Source organism: Daphnia pulex, chromosome 9 (genome assembly GCF_021134715.1).
Source record: "Daphnia pulex isolate KAP4 chromosome 9, ASM2113471v1".
In the NCBI taxonomy this organism is placed as follows: Eukaryota; Metazoa; Arthropoda; class Branchiopoda; order Diplostraca; family Daphniidae; genus Daphnia; species Daphnia pulex.
The window spans coordinates 707,555-724,154 of NC_060025.1; the positions used below are offsets into that span (position 1 = coordinate 707,555).

Genomic DNA, 16,600 nt, shown 5'->3' on the forward strand with positions numbered 1-16,600 from the left:
ACCTATTGCATCGATTGCGCCAAAGGGTTGCCAGGGAGCCGTTATTCGTATATTCCCGTTATGTGCGTGTACAATAACTGAGTTATCAAGTTGTTAATTCTCCGGTTGCACTTCCGACTCATTTCCGGATGAAAAGGAAACAATCCAACAAGAGAGAAGATGCGAACATTAGTCAGCCTCAGCTACAATATGGCAAAAGTGGTGTTGATTGTAGACCAGAACGAATAACCCTCTTCTCTCCTATCGCCTCCCTGTTATACTTGTTGGATGAGAATATGAGACGAGATGGCGTTTCTCCCTGACGACGAAGCATCTGCTACTCGAGGGGTTGAAGCTTATTCATCATCGAGTAATAGCTCCCGAGTATATTATTGTGATGTCGATGGGAGGACCTTGTTGGACTGCCGGGCCTTAATCGGATTGTTGTCGCAGGCGCGAACAGTGCATATGACAACCGTGCTTTGCATCAATCGGCAAAAAGAAACTCATCAACAGACTCTTGTTCCAAATGGCTATTGTCATTTCTTTTTAAGTATAGTACATCTAAGCGATCGAATGTATGAACGAATTTCCCTTGGGCATCATTTCCCTCTTAAAAATCCGAATCTCCTTGGTTTCAAATTCGAAATGCAGTTTTTAAAAGAAATATTTTTCAATATTATGCAGCGAGTGAAAGCGCAACTGCTGTCTGTGATGTTGATTCTCATTTTTTTTTCATTTCTGGTTTCACTATCGAGTTCGTAAATCGTCTTGCGCTCCTCTATGCGACAGCCACAGCCAGTATATAAGTATAGTCTATAATAAGCTCCGGGCCAGACAGACGAGTGGTGTACCAACAGCTGTGGACTGAAACAAAAGCGGGATTTATCCTTATTAGACGTTCTTACAAGGAGATGGCCACAGCAGCAGTCTGAATCTGCAATAGCGAACCTTTGAATCAAAACGGACGATTGCACTGATGGGAAGACGTCCAATCTTCTCTTGTCGTTCTTAAATGCTACGCGGCGTCGCCTTATTTGTGAATCTACAACCTGAGACTATGCGCGCATAATAACGGGATTTCGAGTGGAGATAGCGACGCGACAGCTTTTCCTGTTATTGACGGGAGAGGTTGGCAAAGCTTTGCGTATTGTGCCGATGCTGCCTAATTCGCCCGTGTGATAAAGGATTGAATCTGTTTCAAAATTATTCGAGCGGATTCTTAATAAGCTGTTGATAAAGCCCCAATGAGGGGACGCCCTGTCTATTGCTGTGGACCGTAATAAGCTTGATGTACTCGTTGAGATGCTGAGCAGCGAGCACTGCTTAGTGGCATGAATCGGTGTGTTACGTCACTAATATTACATCGGGTTACATGGTCGGTGGAATCGGTAAAAACAACTAGCGCGAAGGAAAGCAAATGACACTGTAACTACACAGAGATTCTCTCTCTACTATTCTGTGTTATTACTAGCAATGGTATACACAACTGCAAATGTAAATGTCGTTTCAGTCGTCGTCTTTCGCGTATGAACAAGGTGAACTTTACAAGAAGCGCAGCAGTTTTGTGTATATAGAGATGTTAGACGTAGATATAGATATAGATATGCAACTAAGAGCATCGCATATCAAGAAAGGAAAGAGACAAAGAGAGTTGGTCTGAATCATTCCCTACAGTGTCGGTAGCAGAGAAAGAGACTGTGAGAGTTCCATCGGGGAGGATTAATGCACGGGACAAAAACCGTACCGTATACAGCGAGAAACAAGAGAGCTGGACTTGGAAGAGTAGAGGGTGGATGTTGTGGTGGCAAGACGAGGGGTTTGCATGACGAGTTGTACTACAAGTTTGCACGGCAAATGGACTATGTCTGTGTTTATGCCGTTTGTAATCTGAGGACTACAAGAGTAATACACACTAGGTCCAACTATTATATACAAGAAGGGAAGGCTGAAATCCGGCCTATTGTCAGGTTCTCCAGGCTGGGCTCCATCTGTCGCTGGACCCTGTCCTATTCTTCTTACCATATTCCGGCGTATTAGATGGAACAAAACATCTCGTCATCAAACAATCTCACATCTCGTCATCCAATCGATTCTTTTCACACAATGTGTTTTCCAGCTATTGATAGGCCATTGTAGAAACCGATGCATAGGCAGCGGTAAAACTAGAATCTGTTGAACATTTTTGAGTTCCTATTTCGACAAACGAGTTTTTATTTTTCAACTTTCAAGTGAGCGCTAGATAAATTCGGCGATTATTCTCTTTCGCTGTTACATCTCTGGATTTTCTTACGGTACTACTCTGTTTTATCTGGATTAAATTATTTTGAATATTTCCCTGGTGATTTTCAATGTTGCAGTGTCATCAATGACGTCACGTACAATACACACGGATGATGCTTGGTAGCAGCCTAGAATAGAAAAATTCCATGAAAATACCCAAAATCTGGGTCGTATTCAATAATATAAAGAGGACAAAGCCCCACTTGGCGTTTGCATTCTTTTCCGTTACCGCCGTCATCAAAATGAGGAAGAAGAATGGGGACATTGAGAACAAACAAACAAAAAATCCCTGTGATCCTTGCGAGAACTTTTAATTCGTGGCAATACGAGAGTTTCTTGTTCTTGTAATGTTTGTTGAACAATACGCCATCCGTTTAGTGTACAGGACTACGTATAGTCACGGGACAATATAGTTTAATGCTTTATGCCTGTGCGCACCGCAAAGACCCTCCCTATTTCTTTTCTATGCAGGAAAGCAAATGACATTTTTTTTTATTCGTCGATGTCAAAAGATGTCCTTGCTTCCGTTGGCCGGAAAAAAAAACAGTTGGAATAAGAGAAGGGTCCGCTGCAGCTGATGAATAGATGGACAAAAAAAATATTCCATTTAATCGTCTTCCGCTGTTGATGACTGCAGATGTGGAATCGCGCAATCCCTTTAACTTTGTTAATTATTTCCTACTTCCTCTTGAATTTCACAAATAAATTTTTAATCTGGATTCTGTCAAACATTTTTGCGCCCATCCAGTAATAAGATGTACGCTAATAACAAAGCAACAACTTGTAGCAGCTGTATATATGGAAAGCATTGCTGTTATGCATTGCGGCAACCTATATAGAAATAAGGAGCAGAGTGTTGACGGCGACATTATGACGTCAGTCTCGCCGACAACACGAAGATTTATACGCGAGCTTGTGTTTTGTGTGTGCGTGTGCTGTGCGTGTCACGGTATCCTCTCACTCACTCATCATCTAGCTGGTCGCCATCGTCCTCACGCCTCGCTTATTCTATGTTTAGCATCCAACAGTGTAGTGGCACGGCGGCTCTGTTTCCCTCAAAAAACAGTTGCTCGAGCACAGCAGCATATAACGTTATAACGGCTATATGCAAAGAACTAGTTTCTCTCTATTTCGTATGGCGCAACATAAATGTAGAGGTAGGCGGAGTTGGCTGCAGAGTCATCTGAGGCGCAAGAGGCCACAACCAATTCAAAAACTGCAAAATATTATTATTTGTTTAATGCTCGTTATTATTTAGCTAAGGCAGGCAGTTAAGATTTGGAAGAGCTTTAGCGCTATTATTAGCACATCACTGGATTCATTATTGCCCAAAACCTGATTTTGAGAGGCAGCTGGGTTGTCCGCCTTCGAGATTTTGTTACCTTACCAGTGGACTGTGTGTGGTTGTTATTAAAAATGATTGGATCCCATGAATTGTTTCTTAAAGCGCATGAAATCTTAAGGGTTGGACGTTGCGGTGGCCACGATTGTCAGCTACCTACGTTGGCAAGGTATTCGTTGGGTTGACTGTGATTTTGATTTCATAAAAAAAAAATCGAAATAGCAAATGACGTTCAACAACTCGCTAATAGTCGTAGTAAGAAAATAAAAATAATTCAGCTCTGTCTTACACCGATTAGCTGCAGAGGCTCTATACTATCATTGTGTGTTTGCGTGTTTAAATTCATTGTGTGTTCATTGTGTTGTTGATTGCGTGTTTTTTAAATTTTCGCTTTCTTTCTATAATCGAGGTATCGCGCCATCTAGTTCGAAATCAAGCAACCCCAAAGTCACCCAAAGTAGAGTCAGAAGAATCCATATACAATCTTAGTACAGCAACATCCAACGGAAATTATTCCACTAGTATAAATCTGGTATTATTGTGGCGCGCAGTCCGCGCACTTAAGTAAACTTACGGTTCATAGTATTGTTGGAATCACTATCAAGGGAAAAAGCAGTCGAAGACTCCTGTACCAATCGACGTCATATTCCAGTTGGGCATGGGAAATTAAAATTAATAAATTTTAAAAAAAGAGGAATAATCAAAGTTTCGCTAGCAAAGAGTTGGAGCTCACCTGCAACTATTCCGATCATCACAGCGAGAATGAGATGGTTGAAATGAAAGAAAAAGTGGATCAGCTCTTCAAATTCAAAAAGTTATTTTTTGAAATGACTAAACGAAGCACTAAGACACTTTTGTTGATCAATAATTTATTTATTTTGAATCGAATTTATTTTAATTTAAAATTTTTCTTCTTAAGGAGCGGCCAAAATTTAAGTTTAATTCTTATTTAGAAATTTTTATGGAAACATATCACCCGAACTTAAGGTATCGAACCCCACGAGAAGGAAAGGTTGCTATGGTAATTTAACTAAAAAGTTATTTTTTGAAATGAGGCACTAAAACATTAATCAATTATTAATTTATTTTGGATTATTTCTGGATTGCTCAGGAAACCTGATTGGCGTTACCAGTGTAACTTCATCTTGTCATGCCACTGAATTTGAATTTCGTTTACATTTTGTTTCTTGATTTAGCCATTTAGGTAATGACCGAGAAAATGTGGCCCACATGAACATCATTCGACTACTCAAGATTGAATTGATGACCTTTAGTAATTTCATGGTTCTTCATGGTTTGTTTTATTGGAAATAATATTCCCGCAACTATACTGGCAAGGCTCAACTGTGTGCAAATCATGAAATGAATATGGGTTGATCATGTGTTTGAAATTTAGATAAGGTTGCAGAGGAATATTTTCAAAAGAACCGACTGTCCTTCAAACGGTTTGAAATGGAAGATTTATTCATTCACCAAAGAAACAAGTCAAATGACGCAAATGTCAATTGGTATAAAGTGAGTGAATACTAAAGTTTAAGCCATATCCATTTGTCATTTGGTATTCATTTTGATTTTGGTTGTTTGTAGACCCATCCCCTAGCAACGTCAAAATGCAGAAGGAAAGGCCAGTTTGCATGTCCTTGACGCTCGAAGGTCACGGAGATCGTAACGTAAAACGTGCCATGAAATGGTGTAGAAGGTTGGGTGAGAACGACACGTGTTCATAACCATTTGGTATTCATTTTGATATTGGTTGTCGTAGATGTAGACCCATCCCCCAGCAACGTCAAAATGCAGAAGGAAAGGCGAGGAAAGGCCAGTTTGCATGTCTTTCATAATCGAAGGTCACGGAGATCATTATGTAAAACGCGTCATGCAGTGGTGTAGAGGTTGGGTAAGAACGGGACGTGTTACTTCATCATCAATTTGGTACAATAGCCGCAAGGCTTAAAAGGAGGGTCAGGGTGAGAAAAAGTCGTATAAAAAGAGAGAGAAAAGGCGAAGGTAAATCAGTTGAGGGAGCATCTCCGACACAGCAACAACTGCAGCGCACTATAGGTCACTCTTCATCGTATTACATCAGTTCGCAATCATGGGTAAATCTTCGTTTTTAATTCCTGTCGTGAATAAATTCTAACTTGTTTCTAGTTGTTTATAAGACCCGTTGAATTAGTAAATTGATTTTCAAATTTTTAATTGTATAGTCAACTATGGCGTTTTGGTGCTGTCGGTGTTGTATCGTTGATGGCTGCGTCAACCACAAATGTACTGATGTCTCCTGGGTATGGTGGATACCAAGCAACAGTACCGAAAGAAGACTACACCACGTCGCCGCCTCACAACAAAAAAATGCTAACGTAGGCTACGCAACACCTATTTACTACACCGAGGCCCCCAACTAGTACACCAACGAGACTTCAGAGTACTTCACGAAAACTTACGTTGCCCTGAGCTACTACATCGAAGCCACCAAGTATTACTCTGCCCCGAGATACATCACCAAAGCGTTTGAATATTACATTACAACCTACGCTGCTCCAGCTTTCTCTAATGATTATAAGTACTATTCTGTTCACAGGTACTAGACCGAGGCTCAAGTTTATTAACACCACTAAAGCTGTCGAATACTACACCGAAGCGCCCAAGTACTACAATGCAACATACACTGCCCCAACTTAGTACACCGAGGCAGCGGAGTACTACTACACCACCACCGAGGCAGCGGAGTACTACTACACCACCACCGAGGCAGCGGAGTACTACTACACCACCACCGAGGCAGCGTAGTACTACTACACCACCACCGAGGCACCGGAGTACTACTACACCACCACCACCGAGGCACCGGAGTACTACTACACCACCACCACCGAGGCACCGGAGTACTACTACACCACCACCACCGAGGCACCGGAGTACTACTACACCACCACCACCGAGGCACCGGAGTACTACTACACCACCACCACCGAGGCACCGGAGTACTACTACACCACCACCACCGAGGCACCGGAGTACTACTACACCACCACCACCGAGGCACCGGAGTACTACTACACCACCACCACCGAGGCACCGGAGTACTACTACACCACCACCACCGAGGCACCGGAGTACTACTACACCACCACCACCGAGGCACCGGAGTACTACTACACCACCACCACCGAGGCACCGGAGTACTACTACACCACCACCACCGAGGCACCGGAGTACTACTACACCACCACCACCGAGGCACCGGAGTACTACTACACCACCACCACCGAGGCACCGGAGTACTACTACACCACCACCACCGAGGCACCGGAGTACTACTACACCACCACCACCGAGGCACCGGAGTACTACTACACCACCACCACCGAGGCACCGGAGTACTACTACACCACCACCACCGAGGCACCGGAGTACTACTACACCACCACCACCGAGGCACCGGAGTACTACTACACCACCACCACCGAGGCACCGGAGTACTACTACACCACCACCACCGAGGCACCGGAGTACTACTACACCACCACCACCGAGGCACCGGAGTACTACTACACCACCACCACCGAGGCACCGGAGTACTACTACACCACCACCACCGAGGCACCGGAGTACTACTACACCACCACCACCGAGGCACCGGAGTACTACTACACCACCACCACCGAGGCACCGGAGTACTACTACACCACCACCACCGAGGCACCGGAGTACTACTACACCACCACCACCGAGGCACCGGAGTACTACTACACCACCACCACCGAGGCACCGGAGTACTACTACACCACCACCACCGAGGCACCGGAGTACTACTACACCACCACCACCGAGGCACCGGAGTACTACTACACCACCACCACCGAGGCACCGGAGTACTACTACACCACCACCACCGAGGCACCGGAGTACTACTACACCACCACCACCGAGGCACCGGAGTACTACACAACTACTTACGCTACTCCGACCTACTACACCGAAGCTCCGAAGCACTACTCTACCCCGAGTTACTACACTTCTAAGGCATCTGAATATTATACCACAACCAACGCTTCCCCAACTTACTACGAGAAGGCCTTTAATACTAGAGTCGAAATTTCTATTTGTTAATCATTTAAATTCGTCGGTTATCTTCATGGTTACTAGTGACTATGAATTGATTGTTGATCTTAAACGAGAAAATAAAAAAGACTAAAGAATAAGACTTTTATTAATACCTACCTTTTCGACATTTCGACAGGCGTTTCTATTTGTGTTGACTTCTTCAATGTTAGTATGCTGTGTTATGATTTGTTTGTTTCATGTATTAGAGATGACTACTGCCTTAGTTGCTTGGCATACGGACATTCTTCTGCTTTGACGATTGTTTTAGAGTAAGATGCGAAAGAAAGGTGCTGCGTTAAGTATACTCTAAATTTTGATTTTGAATTGCATCTTGAGCATTTTTTCGATAAGGGAATTCATTTTCAGAGGGAAAATATTCCAAAGTTGTGATTGTTGATTTCGTCAAGTCTTACAAGTAATAGGTAAATGGCTGATAGATTTTATAAATAAGGAAGACTTTGAATTTGTAAGAAATATATTGATACAATTCCTAAACAAGACTTGTTATAAATTAAAAGACAATCAACAAAAACTTATAAAAGGAATTGCTTTATTATCCCACCTCCACCCACAATTCCACCACATTTTACATCACATAGTCATACATACATACATACACTTAAGTTAACCTGTTGGCTGCCACGCCATACAACCCGTAGGTTGTTCTCTACTCTCTACGCGCCATGTCTGAAGGATCCATGAGCAAGGTGGGACTTGCCATTGCTGACAAGTCACCGCATCGACAAGGGGGAACTATGGTGCATTGCCTAAAAGGCTTGCCTTGCGACAAATTTTGGGCTTGGCGACACTCCGACCTCGCGGCATGAAATCCACGAGGCCGACCAGCGCGGCCCGTGCAAAGGAGCTAGGGGGAACAAATGCGTGGCAGACAACAGGTTAACTAACACAAATATTACCAACAACAAATGATGATCCGCGCTGACATTTTGGAGATAACGGAGATGTTTTGGTGTCCATCTTCTCGACGTCTCCTCTGCATTACCTGAATAAAGACAAAACAATTGTTATTAAGTTACATGTAGTACATTGATCTGGTTTTTTTGCTCAAAACTTTACAGGCGCTTGAAATTTTTGCTTAGAATTAGCTTTCAATATTAAGAACTGTACACAGAACAAAGCTCACTTGCTACTTTTATGAAAAAATTTCCGGAAGTAAACCGGAAGTAACTACAGCGCCTCAACCACTGAGCTGTCGTCAAATTAAACCACATATTCGTGATCTCCATGAAATTTGGGGTCGATTAGGTGTGATTTAAACGAAATCCAAAATTTGGCCAAAATCGAGAATTTTCCTGAACTATAGTTCAGGAAAATTTTCAAAACCGGAAGTACGAAAACGTACAAAACAAAACATGAACTTTACCACAAATTTGACGAGGATCACGAATTTGTGGTTCTTTTGTGCGTCGAATGATTATTTACTGAACTACTGACTGAAATCATAAAACCGGAAGTAGAAAAAAAAACACACTTTTTAAAATCTAACAAGTGAGCATTGTTGGGGGAATAGTTATCGTCAATTTTCACTAAAAAATTTCCACACAAGAGCTGCCCATAAATTTTTAAAGAGATTTGAAAGTAACTGAAATTGACTGTTTTGACATCTGACAATTATCGAAAAGCCATCTAGCGTTAGAAAAAGAAACGTCTAAGTAACAAGCTAAGTTGCGCGCAAGAAGAGCCTGATTTTGGAATTATTACACAGACAGAGAGTTTAACGCAAATGGATGACTAGTAGATAATCCACGAAAATAAGTAAATTGTCCGGTACCTGGCCATAATCCCGTTGTCAGTGACTGCAGGTGTCACAGCAACTGAAGTGAACTAACTCGCCAGTGAAGCAGCAAAGAAGAACTGAAGCAGTGAAGCTGGATGAGCGTACGTCTTGAAGATAAGGATGTAGCAGAACGTTGGTGGAAGTCCCTCTTCTGTCATGGTCAAAATCCAGCATTCAATTGCTAAAGGATGTCTGATGTGGGGATCTTGCATGCTCTGTAAAAAAAAATGTGCTGCAATGAAAATATAAAAATTAAAAAAGCATATTAATCTTTACCTTTTCTAAGAAGCACACTGAAATGTTCATGATGAAAAACCGTAATAATGGAATTACAGCAGCCAACAGCATTACTCAGGTGGGATAAACTTCCTGACGATAAAGAAATTGTCATGAAGTATTGCAGTAGCGTGGTGAAAGGTGATATTGATGCTTACCTTTATCATTTTGGTGATGATTTAGTAAGGCATTTGACGTAGTGTGGTTGGTGTGGTAGCAGTAGTGGGAAAATACCTTATCTCCTCACATTTTTATTCCACTCTATTTGGACTTCAAACAGGAGTTTTAGGCTTTTGACAGTATGAGAATCCTATAGTTGGAAAGTGACTGAGTGCTAAGTCAACTTGTTAGAATGACTGACAGTAGCTATGCATCTAAAATTTGAAGAAATAAGTTGGTATAATAGAAAAATAAGGAAACTAGGTCACGATAAACCTACATAAGATACGAAGTTCCATTTGGTATTTGAAATCACAGGAATATAAATATAATTAGCAGCAATTTGTTTTGTTTCGCTCATTTCGTCTCGTTTCATGACATAGGAACAACATACAACAAGTATTTGTGCAACTTTCAAAAGATTCAAAACTCATTACTAGATGTCGCTAGTGTCGCCCTTGTTATTGTTACATCGTGAAACGAGTCGAAAATGGCGAAACAAATTGCAGTTAATTAATACTTATATTTATGTGATTTCAAATACCAAATGGAACTTCGTATCTTATTATGCAGGTTTAATATCTTGACCTAGTTTCCTTATTTTTCTATTATACCAACTTATTTCTTCAAATTTAGATGCATAGCTGCTGTCAGTCATTCCAACAAGTTGACTTAGCGCTCAGTCACTTTCCATCTATTAGATCCTCATGCTGTCAAAAGCCTAAAACTCCTGTTTGAAGCCCACATAGAGTGGAATACAAATGTGAGGAGATAAGGTATGTTCCCACTACTGCTACCACACCAACCACACTACGTCAAATGCCTTACTAAATCATCACCCAAATGATAAAGGTAAGCATCAACATCACCTTTCACCACGCTACTGCAATACTTCATGACAATTTCTTTATCGTCAGGAAATTTATCCCACCTGAGGAGTAATGCTGTTGGCTGCTGTAATTCCATTATTATGGTTTTTCATCATGAACATTTCAGTGTGCTTCTTAGAAAAGGTAAAGCTTAATATGCTTTTTTAATTTCTATATTTTCATTGCAACACATTTTTTTTACAGAGCATGCAAGATCCCCACGGACATCCTTGAGCAATTGAATGCTGGATTTTGTCCATGATAGAAGAGGGACTTCCACCAACGTTCTGCTCCATCCTTATCTTCAAGACGTACGCTCATCCTTCAAGTGTCTTCTTTGCTGCTTCACTGGCGAGTTAGTTCACTTCAGTTGCTGTGACACACCTGCAGTCACTCACAATAGGATTATGGCCAGGTACCGGACAATTGACTTATTTTCGTAGATTATCTACTAGTAATCTATTTGCGTTAAACTCTCTGTCTGTGTAATAATTTCAAAATCAGGCCCTTCTTGCGCGCAACTTAGCTTGTTACTTAGACGTTTCTTTTTCTAACGCTAGATGGCTTTTTGATAATTGTCAGATGTCAAAACAGTCAATTTCAGTTACTTTCAAATCTCTTTAAACATTTATGGGCAGCTGTTGTGTGGAAATTTTTTAGTGAAAATTGACGATAACTATTCCCCCAACAAAGCTCACTTAATAGATTTTTAAAAATGTGATTTTTTTTCTACTTCCGGTTTTATGATTTCAGTCAGTAGTTCAGTAAATAATCATTCGACGCACAAAAGAACCACAAATTCGTGATCCTCGTCAAATTTGTGGTAAAGTTCATGTTTTGTTTTGTACGTTTTCGTACTTCCGGTTTTGAAAATTTTCCTGAACTATAGTTCAGGAAAATTCTCGATTTTGGTCAAATTTTGGATTTCGTTTAAATCACACCTAATCGACCCCAAATTTCATGGAGATCACGAATATGTGGTTTAATTTGATGACAGCTCAGTGGTTGAGGCGCTGTGGTTACTTCCGGTTTACTTCCGGAAATTTTTTCATAAAAGTAGCAAGTGAGCTTTGTTCTGTGTACAGTTCTTAATATTGAAAGCTAATTCTAAGCAAAAATTTCAAGCGCCTGTAAAGTTTTGAGCAAAAAAACCAGATCAATGTACCTACAAGTAACTTAATAACAATTGTTTTGTCTTTATTCAGGTAATGCAGAGGAGACGTCGAGAAGATGGACACCAAAACATCTCCGTTATCTCCAAAATGTCAGCGCGGATCATCATTTGTTGTTGGTAATATTTGTGTTAGTTAATCCGTTGTCTGCCACGCCTTTGTTCCCCCCTACCTCCTTAGCACGGGCCTCCTAGAGGCCTCCTAAATGCGTGCATTCCATCTTCCCTGTCAGCCCGGACTTGTCAGCAATGGCAAGTCCCACCTTGGTCATGGATCCTTCAGACATGGCGCGTAGAGAGTAGAGAACAACCTACGGGTTGTATGGCGTGGCAGCCAACAGGTTAACTTAAGTGTATGTATGTATGTATGACTATGTGATTGTAAAATGTGGTGGAATTGTGGGTGGAGGTGGGACAATAAAGCAATTCCTTTTATAAGTTTTTGTTGATTGTCTTTTAATTTATAACAAGTCTTGTTTAGGAATTGTATCAATATATTTCTTACAAATTCAAAGTCTTCCTTATTTATAAAATCTATCAGCCATTTACCTATTACTTGTAAGACTTGACGAAATCAACAATCACAACTTTGGAATATTTTCCCTCTGAAAATGAATTCCCTTATCGAAAAAATGATCAAGATACAATTCAAAATCAAAATTTAGAGTATACTTAACGCAGCACCTTTCTTTCGCAACTTACTCTAAAACAATCGTCAAAGCAGAAGAATGTCCGTATGCCAAGCAACTAAGGCAGTAGTCATCTCTAATACATGAAACAAACAAATCATAACACAGCATACTAACATTGAAGAAGTCAACACAAATAGAAACGCCTGTCGAAATGTCGAAAAGGTAGGTATTAATAAAAGTCTTATTCTTTAGTCTTTTTTATTTTCTCGTTTAAGATCAACAATCAATTCATAGTCACTAGTAACCATGAAGATAACCGACGAATTTAAATGATTAACAAATAGAAATTTCGACTCTAGTATTAAAGGCCTTCTCGTAGTAAGTTGGGGAAGCGTTGGTTGTGGTATAATATTCAGATGCCTTAGAAGTGTAGTAACTCGGGGTAGAGTAGTGCTTCGGAGCTTCGGTGTAGTAGGTCGGAGTAGCGTAAGTAGTTGTGTAGTACTCCGGTGCCTCGGTGGTGGTGGTGTAGTAGTACTCCGGTGCCTCGGTGGTGGTGGTGTAGTAGTACTCCGGTGCCTCGGTGGTGGTGGTGTAGTAGTACTCCGGTGCCTCGGTGGTGGTGGTGTAGTAGTACTCCGGTGCCTCGGTGGTGGTGGTGTAGTAGTACTCCGGTGCCTCGGTGGTGGTGGTGTAGTAGTACTCCGGTGCCTCGGTGGTGGTGGTGTAGTAGTACTCCGGTGCCTCGGTGGTGGTGGTGTAGTAGTACTCCGGTGCCTCGGTGGTGGTGGTGTAGTAGTACTCCGGTGCCTCGGTGGTGGTGTAGTAGTACTACGGTGCCTCGGTGGTGGTGTAGTAGTACTACGGTGCCTCGGTGGTGGTGTAGTAGTACTACGGTGCCTCGGTGGTGGTGTAGTAGTACTACGGTGCCTCGGTGGTGGTGTAGTAGTACTCCGGTGCCTCGGTGGTGGTGTAGCAGTACTCCGCTGCCACGGTGGTGGTGTAGTAGTACTCCGCTGCCTCGGTGGTGGTGTAGTAGTACTCCGCTGCCTCGGTGGTGGTGTAGTAGTACTCCGCTGCCTCGGTGTACTAAGTTGGGGCAGTGTATGTTGCATTGTAGTACTTGGGCGCTTCGGTGTAGTATTCGACAGCTTTAGTGGTGTTAATAAACTTGAGCCTCGGTCTAGTACCTGTGAACAGAATAGTACTTATAATCATTAGAGAAAGCTGGAGCAGCGTAGGTTGTAATGTAATATTCAAACGCTTTGGTGATGTATCTCGGGGCAGAGTAATACTTGGTGGCTTCGATGTAGTAGCTCAGGGCAACGTAAGTTTTCGTGAAGTACTCTGAAGTCTCGTTGGTGTACTAGTTGGGGGCCTCGGTGTAGTAAATAGGTGTTGCGTAGCCTACGTTAGCATTTTTTTGTTGTGAGGCGGCGACGTGGTGTAGTCTTCTTTCGGTACTGTTGCTTGGTATCCACCATACCCAGGAGACATCAGTACATTTGTGGTTGACGCAGCCATCAACGATACAACACCCGACAGCACCAAAACGCCATAGTTGACTATACAATTAAAAATTTGAAAATCAATTTACTAATTCAACGGGTCTTATAAACAACTAGAAACAAGTTAGAATTTATTCACGACAGGAATTAAAAACGAAGATTTACCCATGATTGCGAACTGATGTAATACGATGAAGAGTGACCTATAGTGCGCTGCAGTTGTTGCTGTGTCGGAGATGCTCCCTCAACTGATTTACCTTCGCCTTTTCTCTCTCTTTTTATACGACTTTTTCTCACCCTGACCCTCCTTTTAAGCCTTGCGGCTATTGTACCAAATTGATGATGAAGTAACACGTCCCGTTCTTACCCAACCTCTACACCACTGCATGACGCGTTTTACATAATGATCTCCGTGACCTTCGATTATGAAAGACATGCAAACTGGCCTTTCCTCGCCTTTCCTTCTGCATTTTGACGTTGCTGGGGGATGGGTCTACATCTACGACAACCAATATCAAAATGAATACCAAATGGTTATGACACGTGTCGTTCTCACCCAACCTTCTACACCATTTCATGGCACGTTTTACGTTACGATCTCCGTGACCTTCGAGCGTCAAGGACATGCAAACTGGCCTTTCCTTCTGCATTTTGACGTTGCTAGGGGATGGGTCTACAAACAACCAAAATCAAAATGAATACCAAATGACAAATGGATATGGCTTAAACTTTAGTATTTACTCACTTTATACCAATTGACATTTGAGTCATTTGACTTGTTTCTTCGGTGAATGAATAAATCTTCCAATTCAAACCGTTTGAAGGACAGTCGGCTTTTTTGAAAATATTCCTCTGCAACCTTATCTAAATTGCAAACACATTTTCAACCCATATTCATTTCATGATGTGCACACAGTTGAGCCTTGTTAGAAACATCTTTTCTTTGTCAATAAGTTCTCATAAGCTGCAAAAATGTTATGTAAAACATGTATAAATGCTATTCCAATTTTTTTTCGGTTTTTTTTTCTTAATTCAATTTAACAAATGTCCAAATGACAGTATAGTTGCGGGAATATTATTTCCAATAAAACAAACCATGAAGAACCCATGAAGGACCATGAAATTTAGACTAAAGTACTAAAGGTCATCAATTCAATCTTGGGTAGTCGAATGATGTTCATGTAGGCCGCATCTTCTCGGTCATTACCTAAATGGCTAAATCAAGAAACAAAATGTAAACGAAATTTAAATTCAGTGGCATGACAAGATGAAGTTACACTGGTAACGCCAATCAGGTTTCCTGAGCAATCCAGAAGATATAATGAGTCAAATTCGATGACAAAACGAATAATCCGCGTTGAACGTGTAGTCATTGCCTTATTTTGGAGTGACAACCAGACATTTGGTCTTATAGGCCATATCTAAATAAGAAACCAAGCAAATGTTAAAATTGCTATTAGGATGACAACTTCTCTAAATTGAATGTAAACACAACTTACATTTATGATAGCATATATGATCACAATATGAACCTCTTTTTTTTTGTTGTTGTTGAAAAACAGGGAGATTCAAGGGTAACAGTCAATGGGTTAGCAAACAAGGAATTTTGTTGACTGTAGGCCTATAGTCCTTTTTCTTGAAATGACATGAGTTCTCGTAAAGTCTATCATGCCAATTTAGAAACCTGTATTTTGGAACCTGTAAATAAAAAAGTCTCCTTGTTTATAATTAGTGTCATCAAATGTGCTTCATATCCACAATCTAAAAAAATAATTAGTTATAACAGTTATCAGTATACACTCGAAAATCCAAATTGTTAGATCAATATATGTTAAATGTTAAATCGATAACAGATCAATACTTTTAAAACATTTTAGACTGCAACAAAAAAAGTACATGTGAAATTAAAAGTGAACTTGCACATGAAACCACCAATCAGTCAAGGTTCTCTAAAAGATGGAATGAGAGATTGGTCCATGCTGGGGTTGGTGGTGATCTATTCAAAATTCCAAATCTCATTATTTTTTTAAATAGCAACACAATTAATTGAAAATTACAATTATGCCAATACTATTGATAGACAGGTAGTATAAGTTCCACTTGATGTTGTGTACTGATAATAGGTGAATCTGTTGACTTCTGATGTTGATGAAGATTATTTTTTAACATCCACCATTTTTGAAAAAGTTCCTTGATAAGAAAAGTAAACAAATTGTATTGAAATGAATTAAGTTATCTTCTTGTATTCCAGACTGGAAAGTGAAGAACTGTTGCATTTGGCTTTCAAGAGTTTGGCTTTCAAAAGACCACCTATTAATGATCTTAACGGTCCATCCGTCTTAAATCGTTTCCACTAATTAGTAACTAACTGAAACTGGAAAAACTGTGAAGTTCCTAGCCCGACAGAAAGCAAATGGTGATATGTAACCAAATTAGGTGGACCATAGCCTACGTAGTACGTACCGATCACATGAGGAAA

The 16,600-nt window shown here is 41.0% G+C and overlaps 5 long non-coding RNA genes across 5 annotated transcripts; 2 read left to right on the top strand and 3 right to left on the bottom strand.

Moving 5' to 3' along the window:
* The first annotated feature begins 1,599 nt into the window (after positions 1-1,599).
* LOC124202023 lies at positions 1,600-5,421 on the top strand. Its single transcript, XR_006877872.1, has 5 exons — positions 1,600-4,625; positions 4,716-4,738; positions 4,801-5,119; positions 5,192-5,303; positions 5,367-5,421. It is a non-coding gene; the product is annotated as an uncharacterized LOC124202023 (long non-coding RNA).
* Positions 5,422-5,572: 151 nt separating this feature from the next.
* On the top strand, positions 5,573-6,360 carry LOC124202024. The gene is made up of 3 exons (XR_006877873.1): positions 5,573-5,700; positions 5,809-6,077; positions 6,183-6,360. It is a non-coding gene; the product is annotated as an uncharacterized LOC124202024 (long non-coding RNA).
* Positions 6,361-9,319: 2,959 nt separating this feature from the next.
* On the bottom strand, positions 9,320-10,154 carry LOC124202026. Its single transcript, XR_006877874.1, has 3 exons — positions 9,941-10,154; positions 9,783-9,875; positions 9,320-9,721 (listed from the first exon to the last, which is right to left on the bottom strand). It is a non-coding gene; the product is annotated as an uncharacterized LOC124202026 (long non-coding RNA).
* Positions 10,155-12,628: 2,474 nt separating this feature from the next.
* Positions 12,629-14,414, bottom strand: LOC124202027. The gene is made up of 3 exons (XR_006877875.1): positions 14,287-14,414; positions 13,909-14,178; positions 12,629-13,803 (listed from the first exon to the last, which is right to left on the bottom strand). It is a non-coding gene; the product is annotated as an uncharacterized LOC124202027 (long non-coding RNA).
* Positions 14,415-14,565: 151 nt separating this feature from the next.
* LOC124202029 lies at positions 14,566-16,366 on the bottom strand. Its single transcript, XR_006877877.1, has 6 exons — positions 16,179-16,366; positions 15,621-16,117; positions 15,399-15,542; positions 14,867-15,336; positions 14,683-14,794; positions 14,566-14,620 (listed from the first exon to the last, which is right to left on the bottom strand). It is a non-coding gene; the product is annotated as an uncharacterized LOC124202029 (long non-coding RNA).
* Positions 16,367-16,600: the final 234 nt, after the last annotated feature.